The following is a 17,063-nucleotide window of genomic DNA, read 5'->3' on the forward strand; positions in this document are numbered from 1 at the left end:
TCTTTGAACTTGGAGGCACAGGACGGGGAGCAGTCTTGGAGAAGCTTGGCGAAGTGTAGTATTATGTCAGCAGTTACACTGGTGGAAGCTCAGAATTTTTTTTAAAAGATAAAATTTTAAATATTATTTTTAACCTTATTCATTTTTGCCCATTCAGGAAAGGCCTGCTAAAACAAGGATTACACAATGTTATAATATATTTTTAAATAGAGTAATAGAACTCTCTATTAGGAACTTAGCCATGTCCAAATGGCATGTATTTGAAACACAGTAAGTTATGTGTCGTATCTAGCAGAGGGCCTGGAATACTACTCAGTGACAATAAATGCTCTTTTTTTCCCTGGCCTGGACATAACAAAATACTTCCGAACAGCCAGTGTCATAAAATCCAAGTATTACAGCTCATGGGTTTGGAAAGTGTAAAGTGCTCATAAAATTCCCTAATCCCTCACTCAGCATCTCTACTCACCTTTGCTTTAGCCTAATAGGAAAAGAGAAAGCATAGAAACAAAACCACAAAAAACTATAGATTTGAAAGAAAAAGAGGCAAGCACACGCCCAGTAGTGAGCAATGACGACTAAAGAAAGCGAACAGTTTAAATATAGAAAAAGCAACCAAGAAATGGGAATTCCAGGGCAGGGGCTAACAGCTAGAGGCCACACTAAGCCTTGAACACAGAACGAAATGGACATAGTGTTGACCCTGTATTCTTAAGACATGGCAAATTGTGTTTCATGTCCTTTTTCAGTTAAGAAAGTGATTCTATCTTTGCTTAAGACAGATTTCCATTAAAAACTGGGGGCTGGACACACCTATCTATCATGGCACCCAATGATCCCATCCATGTGAAGCTGCTTCATTCAGCTGCTTGGGTGGAAAGTAGGGTTGCCAGATGAAATATAGGACAGTCAGTTAAATTTGAATTTCAGATAAACAAGTAATTTAAAAAGGATTCCCAAATATTGCATCCTGCATTTTTATTTGTTGAATCTGGCAGTCCTTGGAGAGAACAGCCTAATGTAAGTATAGATCATGTTCTATACCACAGGATCTTGCCCCTTTCCATCAAGGGACAAAATACCACCAGGAAACAAAGCAGAACAGTGAAAAAGCTGACTGGACTACAGTGACTTGACGTAAAAAGTGACCTGGTATGAAAAACCTCTCTGCTTAAGTAGTGACAATCGTGGTTTGTTAGGTCCCTGTAATTTGACTTGAGAATCAGAAATCAGAAGGATGTTAGAAGCAGCACACACACATGCATGCACGCACACATGCGCACATTACACGCGCACATGCACACCCATGAGCACATGCACACACACATGCACGTGCACACACATGCGCACATTACACGTGCACATGCACACCCATGAGCACATGCACACACGCACACACATGCACGTGCACACACATGCACACACATGCACGCACACATGCGCACATTACACGCGCACATGCACACCCATGAGCACATGCACACACGCACACACACATGCACGTGCACACATGCATGTGCACACACATGCGCACATTACACGCGCACATGCACACCCATGAGCACATGCACACACGCACACACACATGCACGTGCACACACATGCACACACATACACACGTGCGCGCGCGCACACACACACACAACCCCACAAAGCAGCAACAGCCAAGACGGGCTCTGAGTAAGTCAAAGCTGTGAGCAAGGCAATGTGACAATGGACTAGAAACTATGAGCATTTATTCATTTCTTTATCCATTCACTCACAAATTTATTGAGGTAGAGAAAGAATGCTGAGCCCAGCGAAAAGCATAAAATAGATGACGAATAGAGGCAGGGACAGAAGAAACAGCCTTAAAAGGCTGAATATCCTCAGTGAAAGAAAATTATGAAGAACCTACTGTCAAGGGAGTGAGGGAGTGGGTTCTGTTCTCTTCAATCACTGAGTTTCCTGCCTGCCTTAATATCTCTATGCCTTAATGTAAACTCTTTGCTTGAGGTAATGGGTTGTTGCTCTCTGTCTCTTAAAACAAAAGACACCCATGGATGCCTAAGGATGAAATGAAACCAGTTTTAGTTCCGGAGGGAGCAAACCCTCCACGGTTGGAAAACAGTTTCCCAGGGACAGAGTCTGAGATAGCAAGGACTTCAGTACACTGGATTATTATTTGTTTGCTGTTTAAACAATATATTTATAAGGCCAAACTTCTCCAGAGATGAGGCAAGAAATTAAAGTGCTACTTTCTTGATCAGATTCATTAAATTCACCCCCAGCATGGGTCTTTAGATTGGCAGTGTTTACTGGATGAGTAAGAGACTGGGCCCAGGGTATGCTGGAGTCCAACAGTTGGCCCCAAAGAATTCAGTGTGCTCAGCCTTCTTTTTTATCTTCCTGCCCTTCCCCTTTTCCTGAGGGATTTTACGATTAGGAAATCGAGGCTACGTTAGGTTGCAGTGACATTTTCTTTGTGTTTTTATCAGAAACATTTTCGACTCTTAAATTTTTTTTGTTAGAGACGTGACTATGAGGAAGGACGTTGAATTTTCCTTCTTTGGGGTCTAAAGCTATCTAAGGGGCTTCTTTCATCTCTCTCATCTTCCACCTCCCTCCAAGAACTTGGCCATTCCAATCCAGATACAGGTAACAACAGTGAAAAAAAGATCAAGAGGTTTTAATAAAGGGAAAAGTCCACCTCCTGCTTGAAAGATACATATACACGCCCGGAGAAGCCAAGGACGGAGACTGTTGTAGTATACTGGCTTCTAAACATATCCTGCAGTGGCTCAGTGTGTAAACAACCTTTTTAATGCATGAAGAATGCAAAGTAAATCATGAAAAATCAAATCTGGAAAAATATTTGTGTTTGGTTTATTTATAAAAATAATTGAATCATGGAAACCACTTGCCAAGGTCATTATTTTACAATTGCGGCTATAGTGTACCCCCATCATTATCGTTCTTCTCCCATCCCTGATGACATGGCTACATCTGTGGATGCCCAGTGGGCTGAGAAGCCAGGTGTGTTTGGCTCTTCCACACATAGGGTCCTCACAAGGGGCATCTTACCTTCATCACTGTGGTGCCATATTGCTTATTTTCCTCATTCATTTCAGTGCATGTTAGCAGAGGCCTAGGGAAACTGGCCACAAGGCCTCATAAGCCAGCTGCCTCTTGAATCCTCAGCAGGGCTAGGAGGAGCAACAGGAGCAGGATTCAGCAGGAGCAGCAGCTGGGGAGCAGGAGAGTTCAGATCAAGATGGGAACAGGACGGGCTTTGGCAGCATTACTTCTTTTTTTGATACGTTGTATATATGCATATTAACGGGGTACACAAAAAATTTCATTACCTGCATCAAATATGTAATGATCAAGTCAGAGTATTTAGGATATCTATCACTTGAGTATTATTTCTATGTGTTGCGAATATTTCAGGGCCTGTCTTTATTTTGAAAAACACAATACATTGCTGTTACCTGTAGTCATCCTACCCTGCTATGGAACATTAGAACGTATTCCTGCCATTTAACTGAAATCGTAGTAAGTGATTACGACTTTTATAGTCATTAACCAATGTGTCTTCATTTCTCCCCATCACCGACACAACTTTTGCAGCTTATGGTAACCACCCATTCACTCTCTATCTCCATGTGATCAACTTTTTTAGCTCCCACCTGTAAGTGAGAACGTGTGATATTTGTCTTTCTGTGCCTGGTTTATTTCACTTACTACGATGACTCCCAATTCCATCCATATCACTACAAATGACAGGATTTGATCTTTTTTATGGCCAAATAGTATTCCAGTGTGTGTATAGGCCACATTTTCTTTATCCATTTGTAAAAGGAGATTAAATTTAGGGACCCCACGCTCATTTAGCCAGGGAAAAGTCAAGCTGATCAAGCTGAGAACTGGGTCACCCAAACCTGCTACCTCCTTTTGGTTTCTCAATAAGATGGCTACAAGATGCAAAGCTACACTTCTCCCCACATATTTTCCCCACAGGGAAATTCCTAGTGAGCTGCAAGATCTTTTAAGGTGTTTCTGTTAAAATTTCACCATGGCAATGTAAATTGACAGCTCATCTTTACAGGTGCGGTCACTGCCTGGCCCACAAGACATGAATGTATATCTGACTATTCCCTTGCCCCATTTTGTCCATGTTATCTTATGTAAAATGCAGATTCCCTGCCTTTTTCTCCTGCCCCATTTGTCTGTGTCACCTTATGTAAAGAAATGCAGATTCACTGACCCAGACAAAAGCATAAATGCTATTTTCCCCTACCCTGCCTCTTACATAAAATTGTATACTTCTCAATGTCCTGTCTTTTCCCCTTTAAATCTGGACCCTCAAATCTGGAGAAAGGCACAGGCACAAGTCCTTAACTTTGCCTCCCAGGCACACATCCTTAACTTTGGCAAATAAACCTCCCACAATGATTGAGACTTGTCTCAACCTTTTTCTTGATTGGCACATTTCATCCACTGATGGACTCTCAAGTCGATTCTATATGTTTGCTACTGTGAATAGTGGGCAGCATCACTGCCGATCTTCCAGGACAGGCAAGGAGAAGGACAGCAACTCTTAAAAAACAACACAGCAACACTTTGGGAGGCCGAGGCTGGTGGATCACGAGGTCAAGAGATCGAGACCATCCTGGTCAACATGGTGAAACCCTGTCTCTACTAAAAATACAAAAAATTAGCTGGGCGTGGTGGCGCGTGCCTGTAATCCCAGCTACTCAGGAGGCTGAGGCAGGAGAATTGCCTGAACCCAGGAGGTGGAGGTTGCAGTGAGCCAAGATCGCGCCATTGCACTCCAGCCTGGGTAACAAGAGCGAAACTCTGTCTCAAAAACCAAAACCAAAACCAAAACCAAAAATCACAGCAGAGATTCACACTTAGAGGAGTTTAAAAGAAACTTTTTCCCAGGAAGGGAAAGCAAGAGAACCTTTGGCTTATATGCTTACTTGGAATCAGAAGATATAGCTGTTCTGGCCTGGCATGGTGACTCATGCCTGTAATCCCAGAACTTTGGGAGGCTAAAGTGAAGATCACCTGAGGTCAGGAGTTCAAGACCAGCCTGGTCAACATGGTGAAACCGGTCTCCACTAAAAATATAAAGATTAGCCAGGCATGATGGTTCATGCCTGTAGTTCCAGCTACTTGGGAGGCTGAGGCACAAGAATTGCTTGAACCTGGGAGATGGAGGTTGCAGTGAGCCAAGATTGCACCACTGCACCTTAGCCTGAGCAACAGAATGAGATGCTGTCTCAAAAAAAAAAAAAAAAAAGAAAGAAAGAAAGAAAGAAATAGCTGTTCTTAGGGAAGAAATACTGTGTTAAGTAAACCACTGGAAAGCAGAGGAGAGCTGAGGCCTCCATTCAATCATTGTCCCCTCACACGGGAATCTGTGACAGCATCATGTGCTTCTTTGTGGGTGTGACGGTCTCCATAATGTTCGTTATTGTTGTGGATTTTGAGCTGGAAACTCCACAAAGTGTGTCTGCGTCACTAGTCTGTCTCCTACTGATGAAAAAGCTTGCCAGTGTCACAGGCGAGTTGTATTTGATTTAAACATTATTAGGCTACTCTTTTAATTTGGTAAAGTGACGTTTTCTCATTTAGAGAGTTGGAAGTTTGAGTGCTGAGTCAGGATCCCACAATTACTCAATCCCGCCTGTTCTCAGGCATTCAAATTCATTTTGGTGGTCCCAGAATCTACCACTACAGTAAAAACCACCCAGCTTCCTGCCATCCTGATGGAGCTGATGTCATCAGTTTGGGAGGCTGATAGAGCCAACTCTGGTCATGTCCAGTCAACCCTTTAATGACCAAGTGCTGTGAACCCAAAGTACAAATGAATCCAAAAATTTTACCTATAAAAGTAGAGAAACTCTGAAAAAGAAACTAAACTAAGAGATTTATTTGCATAGTTTTGAAGTACAAAAAAAAATAACTTCAATGATCTTAATCAATATAACCAAAATTCCTAATCCTGACTCTAGGAGGTTAAAGAAGGCCTGGACTGATTCTGTGAGTTGGATGGTGGAGCTGAGAGACATGGACTCTGCTCGAGGAGGAAAAGATGTCCCTGCACCCTCTTAGACACAGAACAGGGAGAGTGCAGTCTCAGACAACAAAACGGAAATGCCTTCCCTCAAACTGTAATACACTCCCTCCACTAATCAAGGATACTTCTAGTCTCCTTGGCAAGGCCTCCAGGAGTTGAACTGAGGAAGGTTGGTGTCATGGGTAGCACCAGGACTCAACTGATCAGAAGAGGTGTGGATCCTGCCTCTTCCACTAACAGGACTTTGCCCCTAAGGAACTCACTTAAGCCCTCTGACCCTCTTTCTGTCATCTGTAAAATGAGACTACTGAAAGGATTCATTTTACAGGTTGTCAGAGTTTAATGGCCATTATACCAGCAGATAAGAAAAATAATGTCAAAACCATACTGTCTGTAAGGCAGTGTGCTAAAAGCTCCATTGTTTTTCCTATTTGCTACTAAAGGAATGAAAGCTCAGAGAAGTTAAGTGACATTCCCTAAGTCCCACAGCTAGCAAGAGGCTTCACTGGGATTCAAACCCAGCTCTGTAGGATGCCAAAGCTCTTGCTCTAACAAACCTTGCACAGAACCCAGTACAAAACAGATGCTCACTCCAGACTAGTCCATTCATCTTTTTGTTCATTTGTTCATTCAGTGAACATTTTGTTCAACGCCTATTTTGTGCCAGATGCTCATGTGAACTGACAGTGCAATAATGAATAACACAGAGTTTGTGCCTTAAAATCATAGTCTGAAAGGGCTTCAGGGCAGAGAACACTGTACTGGGGGTCAGGAATCAAGGTTAAAGTCTGTGGGAGATGGAAGTGGCACAAAGTTGCCCTTGCAAAACTTGGAGACATAGACAGCTCATTGGGATATCAGGGATCACTGATCCAGTCCCTGGTGCCGGTGGACTCAAGGACTCTGGAAGGGTGGTTATTTCTGCCTCTCCTGTTCCTCAGTCCTGGTGTGACAACAGCGGGCCAAACCTGGATTGTGATGGTATCTTGTCTGCTTCCGTTCATAAATCAACACCTTACCTCAGCCTTTGGTTTTACCAAGTGAGTCTGTCTCTGGAGTCCAGCCATTTGTAATGTGCATTTTGATTTCCTTGGTGGTTCTAAACTAGAAGATGTTTTGGCAGTGGCTGAAGATACCTTTGATTGTCATGACTGGTGGACGGCAGAGAGAGAGGTCGCCACTGGCATGCAGAAGGAAGAGACCGGGGATGCTGCTAAGCGTGCTGCACTGCACAGGACAGCCTTATGATAAACAGTTATCCGGCCTCTAATATCAGTGGTGTGAGGTTGAGAAACGCTCAGCTGCCTTTTCTTGTTTCTGGTCCTGGGGATCTATAGGTGGCCTTTATGTCTACGTATCTCTAGGCTTTTTCCTTCTCCTTTGGGTCTATTGATGTGCTTGTCTTGCCTTTGAGCCTGCCATGTCTTTCAAATGTAGAGCTTTATTCCAACATTTTAACTATCATACTGTGCGTTAGGCAGTAATAATGGTATTACTTGGTGTAAATACATTTACACTCTGGTTTATATGATTTCAACCTGTGAGTTTAGTTAACATGGTTCTGCCCCTTAAAGATGAATCCCCTTTCTCAAGCTGAAACAATAAATAGAAGTTCTTGAGTCTGTAAGGTTGAAGGCCATGCCCTGGATAATTGTGAATTCAGAAAGATCAATTCCATTCAAGAGTGAACCTCCTGGAGAATCAAGCCAACCTTTCCCAAGGGACGACCTACTTTCAACTCAGTGCTGAGCACCATGTGCTGCAATGTGAAAAGCGCACCTGGTTCTAGACCATGTTTACAACAACCCTTCCTTTGACCTTCAACAAATAACATGTTTTTTGAGTTTTAAAAATCTTAGTACATGCAAAATAAAGGAATTGGAGACTAGGTAATATCTAAACTCTTATATTCTGGATTTCATGTCTAAGTTGTGATTTATTAATGCAGAGCTAGTTATTTGCAGTTTATTTCAGAATAACACAATTAATATCTAAGTATGTCGAAGAACTTCCTATAGATGACTCTTGCTTTATCGTGGTTTGCTTTTTAATGGACTGAGATCAAGAACAGGGCAGCAACATGGCATGGTTAATTATGTAACCTCTTGCTCCATACATAACTATCTGAGAAACAGGAGTCATAAATATTAGCCCCACTTCTTATGATTGTCTTAAGGATTAAATGAACACAAACACACAGTAAGCTGTTAACTAATGTCAGTGTATAAGAATTCCAAAGTTATCTGGTGAATTTGTGAAAACACAGTTGGGCTGTTAGCCATCACATAGATCAAAAAAGCATTCTGTGAATACCTTTTCAAATTTCCATTCAGTGTGGCTCACCAAAAAATGTCCAAAATGCAAAAACTACCCCCCACCCCCGCCACCAACAATAACAACAGCAGCAAATCTGAAAGACAAAAAGGAAAACAACCATGAAGTTTGGATGCTCTAATGAGTGTCTAGAAGGGCAGAACGATTCCGAATAAGAATGCCCAATTTTCCATAACTGGGGTGTATCAGCACAAACCCTTACCTCGACTTGAAACGAGTTTGTCATTTCTGCTAAGTGTGTGCTCCCATGCATAAATGGGAGTGCAATGTTTTGGCTGGATTTAAGAACAAAAGCTTTAAGTTAATGTGCAAAGGAAAGTTTTAGTCCAATCTAAATCCAAATCCAAGCACACAAACCCTATTTGCAAATTGGAGTCTGAGTCAAATCCCTTAGAGGCTTGCATATCTCTAATTAGCAGCGATTTAGTCCCTGTGCCCAGCTCCAGACAGCCAGAGTGAAGCACACCATTGGTATAATAAGAATTTGTCTGGAAAAAAAATGAATTTTCTCTTGTGAGAAGTGTATGTCTTCCCCTATTACAGTTCAATTACTTTGGAGAATATGGGAGGAAGAGAAGAGACTTTAAGTGGTGGAATAGGAATCTGGGAGAAGGGGTGTGCCTTTCATTAAGAGGATAATAAAAAAAGAGAAACAAGTTTAGTCAACTATAGCTTCTCCTAAAAATTCTGGATGCAAAATTAAGTAGATTCTCACTAAATGAGCCTAAGACCGCGAGGGAAGGAAAATGTATTGCTTTTAAAAACCACCACCACCACCACCACAATAACAACAACAACAACAACACACACACACACACACACACACACACACACACACACACACACACGGAGGACTGGTACTTTTAAGAAGTTATGAGTTGCTGGGGTTAGCTGGGTGGTTATTCCGCTGGTGTTACCTGGGGTTGTCTGTGTGACTGAATCATCTGGCAGTTTAATAGGCCCTGAAGGAGTTGAGATGGCCTCACTCACATGTTTGAAGCTTAGGTACTAGTTGCGAGCTCGACTCTCTCTGCATGGTTTTTGTCATCATGGGGTAGTCTCTCCCAGGCTTCCTTACATCGCGACGGGAATTCTAAGAGCGTAAAAATGGAAGCTTCAAGGCCTCATATGTCTTATCCTCAAATGTCTTACAGTATCACATCTGCCACTTCCTATTGGTCAAAGCAAGTCGCAAGGTCAACCCAGATTCAAAGGGTTAGGAAATCAGTTTCATCTCTTGATGGGAGGAGTGACAAAAATCACAATGCAAAGAGGTATGGACACAGGGGACATGATACAGTGGGAGCCATTATGAAAACAGTTTGCACACTCTTACTCCAATGTATAAAGCTAGGGGAAATTGTGTACATACTGTGGCATTACCATGTTGGGAAGTGTTAGCCACGTGACCCTAGCCCAGAAGGAGAGACTTGGCTTTGGTCAGTAACTCACCTTTTGAAGTGTAGTATCCCCATTCCTTCTGCCAAACATCAAAGCTTGGGACTGAATGATCAGCTCTTCCCTAAGATAAAGATTGACAGCTCTTTCAGACTTACCTCTAGCCCCACCCTTGGTTCTTTGAAGTAAACAAACTTAATGATCCCTTTTTTGGCATGGAAGTCCATGACACAAATGCAGAAAGAAGCTTGGCCTTCTTCTTCCTCCAGTGACATTTCTCTTATGTCTTTATTACATACACTCTTCTGACACACAACTTTATTTTCCTCTCATTTTTTTAAAGGATACACTTTTGAGTAAAAACCAAAGAGCTCACTGAATGGCATTGAGGCTGAGTGGGGCAGGCTGCACCAAGACAAACACTTACTTTGAAAAGACATACAGGATGGAGACACTGAGAACTGCTCTTCCCAAAAGGAAAGTATGGGGAGATGAGCTATATACAGACAAGTTATTCTTTGCAAATTTAGCAATCAGATAGTTTAGTCCCCCTTTACTGAAGCAGAATAAATAACACTGGCATAGGGGACCAGAAATTTCACATGAGTGGCGTTCCTTCCACCTGGCAGGAAACATTATAAAGGGAGATATAGTTCTTCAAACTTTGGCTCACTGAAGCTGTCTTGGAATACTGTTGAATCATGTCACTAAGGCTGGCTTGTTCAAAATCAAGGGCAGATGGCAAAGATCTTGTGCACCCTTTAGGATGCATCCAGCAGTGCTCTTTGAAACACCATTAATAAAGATTCTGAGACTGTATCTTGGTTGAACATTACATTCATTTAGTAATGTCTCCCCTGGGCATAGTAGTGGGAATGGCGTCAAGTGTGCCCATATTTGTCATCTGTGGTACAGAGTATAGAACACCTCTCCACGTTGGCCTGGTACACCTGACTACAAACTTTTCGACGCTTGGCTCAACTGCTTTCCTATCCTCCGATGTCACTTTTAAAGATCACCATTCGTCCCTTTCCCCCTTCATATCCATATACTTCATGTCTGTTATACCACATTACTTACATGATGTCATTATTTAAGCTGTATTCTTAGTTTATCCCCAGTGCCTAGCACCATGCTGGCACAATTGAGGGCACAATACCAGCTTTTTGAATTTAATTGAGCCTTCTCCCACAAGCTTTGCATAATTATATTTGGCTGGTGCATTTTGCAGACAGTTCTACCAAGGCCATGAACATTAGCTTCAGTTTTTTTCTGCAACAAAGTGGGTTCTTCTTGGAAGAGTCGCAAGTAAAATAGGATTAGAATGGGTTCAGTCCATTGAGTTTGATGTGATACACAGAATGCTGTGAGCCACATTTACAAAACTGAATAAAAAATAAAAACAGGATAGTTAAACCTAACCCTGAAGACCTGTGGAAGTTCCAGCTTAAATAGGAAGCAAGAAGATATGGAGAAACTAGAACCTTGTACACTGTCAGTGGAAATCCAGAATGGTACAGCCACTTTGCTGGATTTTTTGTTGTTTTTTTTCATTGGCAAGAGTCATAATGTCTCCACAGGTGCAGCAACTTAGGAAGACAGTATAGAGGTTTCTTTAAAAATTAAAAATACAGCCAGGCGTCGTGGCTCACACCTATAATCTCAGTGCTTTGGAAGGCTAAAGTGGGAGGATTGCTTGAGGCCAGTAGTTCAAAACCAGTCTGGGCAACACAGAAAAACCCTGTCTACAAAAAAAAAAAAAAAAAAAGAGAGAGAGAGAGAGGAACTCCCATATGATCTATGATCATCCAGCACTCATTTCTGATTATTTATCCAAAAGAATTAAAAGCAGGATCTTAGAAAAAAAGTTGCACTCGTGTTCATTGCAACACTAGTCTAGCGACAATACCTAAGATGTGGAAACAACCTAAATGTCCACTGATAGACGAATGAATAAAATGTGGTATGTACATCAAATGGCATATGACTCAGGCTTAAAAAAGAAGGGAATTCTGTAACATGCTACAACACAGATGAATTTGGAGGACGTGATTTTAGGCGAAATAAGCCAGTCACAGAAAAAGAAATAGTACATGATTTCACTTATGAGAGGTGTCTAAAACAGTCAAATTCATAGTATCCAAAGGTAAAATAGTGGTTGCCAGGGGCTGAGGGGAGGGGAAAGTGGGAGTTACCAGTTGACCAGCATGAAATTTCAGTCAAGCAAAGTGAATAAACTCTATAGATCTGTTTTATAACAACAATATATGGTATACAATTTGTTAAGAGTGTAGATCACATTTTAAGTGTTCTTATCACAAAAATAAGAAAATGAACGGATGCATCTTTTGAGCAATGACAGAGTGTTGGGGCTATATTTACTGTAGTTTCCAAATCACTGTACAATTTTATCACATGGCATAGTCTCATAGGATTAGCTAACATAAGCCTTCAGCAGTCTTTCAAATTGCAAAGTGACAATTTCCTGTAGTCAAACCATGTGTAGAAGAGAAAATAACATTGTGTTGGAATCCTGGAGGCTGGATGTAGTTATCATGCAGCCCCTCGATAGCTGTCACAGTGGAAGGTTTGTCACAAAGGTCAGCGCCTTTCTCCTCACCTGTAAAATGGAGAGGGTGATAATATCCCCAAGTATCTCGCAGGCCTTGTGCAGTCATGGAACATCGTACAAGAAAGGAAGAGTCTTCAGGTCCACTGAGAACTATATAGAATTTGTATTTTTTTTCTCATGAGCTACTAATTATGGTGTTTTGTTTTCAAATATTTGAGTGTAAAGAGTGTTTGCTATTTTCTGATGTGAGTGTATGACTCTGAAAGCAATTCATTTTCAAATGGAGCCTTTCAGTTTTGGAAGAGCAGTATTATTGTTTTTTCTTGTTCAATATTGAAGCACTGGCTTTTTGTGCATATATTTGGAAGTTGTCATCCTGGTCATATATAGACCAATGAAGATAAAAAAAAAAGTTGAGTAAGGCTCGGAAAGCTAACTGGGCTGAATATGTCTAAATTGAGCTCCCCTTTCTGCACCTTGGTGTACCTTAGGCCTTGTGTGTTTCCTTCCAACCAAGATTAGTTTGTGTGAATTATTTTATTTGCAAACCTCTGCTAGGAATCCTTAACTGATCACCGGGCCTGCTGGTTCTGATGACCTGGTGAGATAGCTCAGGTTCTTGCTGCACATGGAAATTAGCTAGAAGGAGGTGAACATTTGGCATCCAACAATTTTCTTCTGCAGTCTGAGTCTAGGGTGAGATTTGTAGTGTAACCCAGTGAGAGGGAAACAGTGGTTGGGACTAGCTTCTGTGTAAAGTTTTCTTGTTTATCCAGAGTGCAAATACTTTTAGCCTGACTTCTACAGAGCAGTGCTACCAAACTTAATACCCAGAGGAATCACCCAGGGTCATCTTAAAAAGCATTGATGCTGATTCTGTAGGTCTGTGGTGGCACCTGAGATTTCTGTCTACGTTACTCACAATCTCCATGCACCTGTTTTACGGACCATACTTGAAAGAGCAAGGCTATATAGATAACAAGCGTTTTAAAAGAGCCTCTCCCATTCACAGAATTTTCTACAACCACACAACTTCAATCATCACAGCCTTCTTCTCCCCTGGTAGATGCTAAATTTGGCTTGTAATTCAGGAGTAGAAACCTGTCCAAAGCAAAATATGTACCAGTATCTGCAATGCATTTTGTATATTTGGATAGGAGGCAAATAAGTAGTACAGATGAGAAAACTGTCACTCACTGCTGAAATACAGAGTTCTCTAGCTAGACAGCTCAAGAAGGGATAGGTGATTGGTCCCTATCAGGAAGCAAATGCCAGAATGCAACCTTTAAAGACGTCAGCCACGATTTATTCCGTTTTCTTGCTATTTATTGAATTAAGCACACCTAATCACTTGTTACAATCAGAAATGTTTATTTGGAAACTTTGTGCACAAGCCTCTGCTTCCCTAACAGCGGAACTTAACAATATTAGGCTAGTGCAAAAGTTATTGCAGTTTTTACAATGAAAAGTAATGGCAAAAACCACAATTAATTTTGCACCAACCTAAATTTTAGAACAATAGCAAAAACTGTAATCTTTTGCACCAACCTAAATTTAATTGCAAAAACTGCAATTACTTTTGCACCAACCTAAATAGTTTGTTTCCTAAGTGTAAATGTTATTGACTCTGTCAGAAAAGCTTTTACATTTTGTGGGAAATGAGGAAGGTGCTATATTTGTGTGATGCTGAAATAACCCGTTGGAAATGAAAAAAATAAAATTATACCAATAAGTTGGTTATTTGCCTCTATGCCAATAAACTAGTCTGACTGATTTTTTACTTTTTACTTTCAGCAAGAATTAACTTTTGGTTTTGGAATATGAATATTAAGCTTCACTTTCTCCCTTCTGTCTTCAACACATAATAAAAATGGCACAATCATTGCCACTCCTTTTATTTCCAAGAGTTATTGTAAAATTTGGCAAAATCATGGAAGCATTTCTAATGAAATTGCTGTAGTCATTTCAGAATTCACTTCCATTCCTTTATCTTGCTGGAAGCATCAACATTTTCCTTAGCATCTGTTTGTCATCATCTTTTCTTTCATCTTTCACTTCCTCGCATCTTCACAGCAGAGAAATTCTAAAGCCAATTTCTTGTATACTTCAGATGTGTTCCTGAAAAGCTCTGTGAATTAAACCACTTTCCACATTAGCTTACAAGATCCTGACAGAGATACCTGTAATGTTAAGTACTCCTTTCTGACATTTACATTAAGGAGCCTCTGATTCTAATCTTATTATCAAGTAATTAATGATCTGTAAATCAATACTTACATCTGGTGTGCCACTCCTGAAGGAGTGAAGGACATGCTATCCCAAGATACGCTGAGTTGGTATAGTGATTATTTTGAGTTAAAAACATTGAAGAAATTGTAGTTTCAGAAAGGGTGAGCTGACCTTTGTCTCCTGGCAGACATCAAGTCACAGAGATTCCTCTGGAAGGGGCACCCTCCCTGGACCAGGGAGACAAAACAGCCCTTATCACAGAGATTGGGAATTGGGGCTGCAATGGACCAAAATAAACATATTTACTGAAGTAGCCCTTGTCTTCCACCACTTCTCCACCCCTCATATATCTCCTAGTGAACCCCCCAGCCAGATCATCTTTGTCCTGTCATTTCTTTCTCATTTATTTTTTATTTTTTTGTCTAAAAAGCATAAAAGCATCTTGCTCTGGCCACTTCATTCTTGTGAAGATCCCCATGTACATGTAAATCTAATAAAGTTACTATGATTTTGTCCTGTTTATCTACCTGATGTCAATCTGGCTTTTAGATGAAGCCGAAGGGCTCACTAAGAGTCACAAAGTGTTTGGAGGTGATCTCTGGCTCCCCTACACTGCCAACTAACAAAATCCTGCAGAAAGTACTGTTGACATTTGAATTGTTACTCTTGAAGTAATTTTTCAAAGTTTCCATTTTCAGTTCTGGGCCATCCTAAGGTTTGATGGTTTTTAACATATGTGTGCCAATTCTTTGGTGTATCTCCCCTAAAACATGCGGAGTCTAATCCCCTTCCCCTTAAGCATGGGTTCAGTTTTAATGGCTCACTTCTGATAAACAGAATATACTAGGAGTGATGATGTATGATTTATGAGACTAGTCATCAACATCATATAGCACCCTTCTCTCTCTTTCTCTCTCTCCCCCTCCCTCCCCCTTCTCTCTCCCTCCCCCTTCTCTCTCCCTCCCCCTTCTCTCTCTCTCCTCGCTTCTCTCTCCCCTTCTCTCTCTCTCTCCCCTTTCTCTCTCTCCCCCTTCTCTCTCCCCTTATCTCTCTCTCCCCTTCTCTCTCTCTCCCCCCTTCTCTCTCCCCTTCTCTCTCTCCCCTTTCCCTCTTTCCCCCTTCTCTCTCCCCTCTCTCTCTCCCTCCCCTTCTCTCTCTCTCCCTCTCTCCCCTTCTCTCTCCCTCTCTCTCCCCTCTTCTCTCTCCCCACTTCTCTCTCCCTCTCTCTTCCCCCTCTTTCTCCCTCTCTCTCCCCCTTCTGTCTCCCCTTCTCTCTCTCTCTACCACCCTTCTCTCTCCTGTTCTCTCTCTCTCTCTTCTCTCTCTCTCTCTCTCTCTCTCTCTCTCTCTCTCTCTCTCACTCCTCTGTCCTCTCTCTTCTCTCTCTCTCTCTTTGATCACTCACTCTAGGAGACACTGGCTTCCCTGTTGCCCTGTTGTGAGGACACTCAAGCAGCCCTACTGAGAGGAGAGGTTCACGTGCTAAGGCGTGAAGGCCTCCTGTCAATTCTAGTGAGAAACCGAGGTTTCTTGCCAACAACTATGTGAGTGAGCCATCTCAGTAGCAGATTCTCCCACCCCAGATGAGCCTTCAGATGACGGGAGTTCTTGCTGACATCCTGACTACAGTCTCATCAGATCTCAAGCCAAAATTACCCAGCTTCCGAATTCATAACCCTGCAGAAACTGTGTGAGATAATACGTGTTTATTGTTTAAGCCGCTAAGTTGTTTTATGGTGGGGAGGGGTGATCTATTATGCAACAACAAGACTAACACAGAAATTATACCTGCCATTGTTAAAGAGGCTTCCAGTGAGGGTCGACGGTAACCTTGAATATTTAGGGAAACCGAGCATGTTAAGTATAAATACAGAAACAGTCTTTGTCAAGACTAAATAAAGCAAGGGAAATGGAACTTGAATGGCTGAAGATAAAGATTTGATGTAAACTCTCTGTAAACGCCTTGATCGGAAGCCGCGCGTCATAAATGACCACTATGTATTTAGGATGGTGGCTCTTTCCACCATTAACTATTACACATTTTTCTGCATTTCCCAGAACTGAATGGGAGGTGAGAAGGAAAGGAGATTTGAGGCCCCATTTAGAAGATGTATGAGGAGCAGCTGTGACCACTCCTGCCATGTGGGCTATCGTGCTTTTGTGATCTGTTACCTTCACAAAATAGAAACGACACGACACATTTAGTCACCATCTGTTCCCCATTTGTACACTCAGGTCCACTGTGGTTTGAGTACATTGCTTTATTTGATTTACATTAGTTCACAAAGCAACAAACAGGAGAGACCTGTTCTGAGGACAAAGGGTTCCTGCTAAGGTTTTTTCTCTCCAATGTCAGAAATGTCCAGTAGTGTAAAAGGACCCTGCAGAGTTCAAGAGGAAGAGCTTTTCTTTCGGAAAGTCCTCCTGTGCACTCCATCTCTTTTCATTTGATGGGGCTCTGTG

The sequence above is a fragment of the Callithrix jacchus genome, chromosome 19 (genome assembly GCF_049354715.1).
Source record: "Callithrix jacchus isolate 240 chromosome 19, calJac240_pri, whole genome shotgun sequence".
NCBI lineage: Eukaryota > Metazoa > Chordata > Mammalia > Primates > Cebidae > Callithrix > Callithrix jacchus.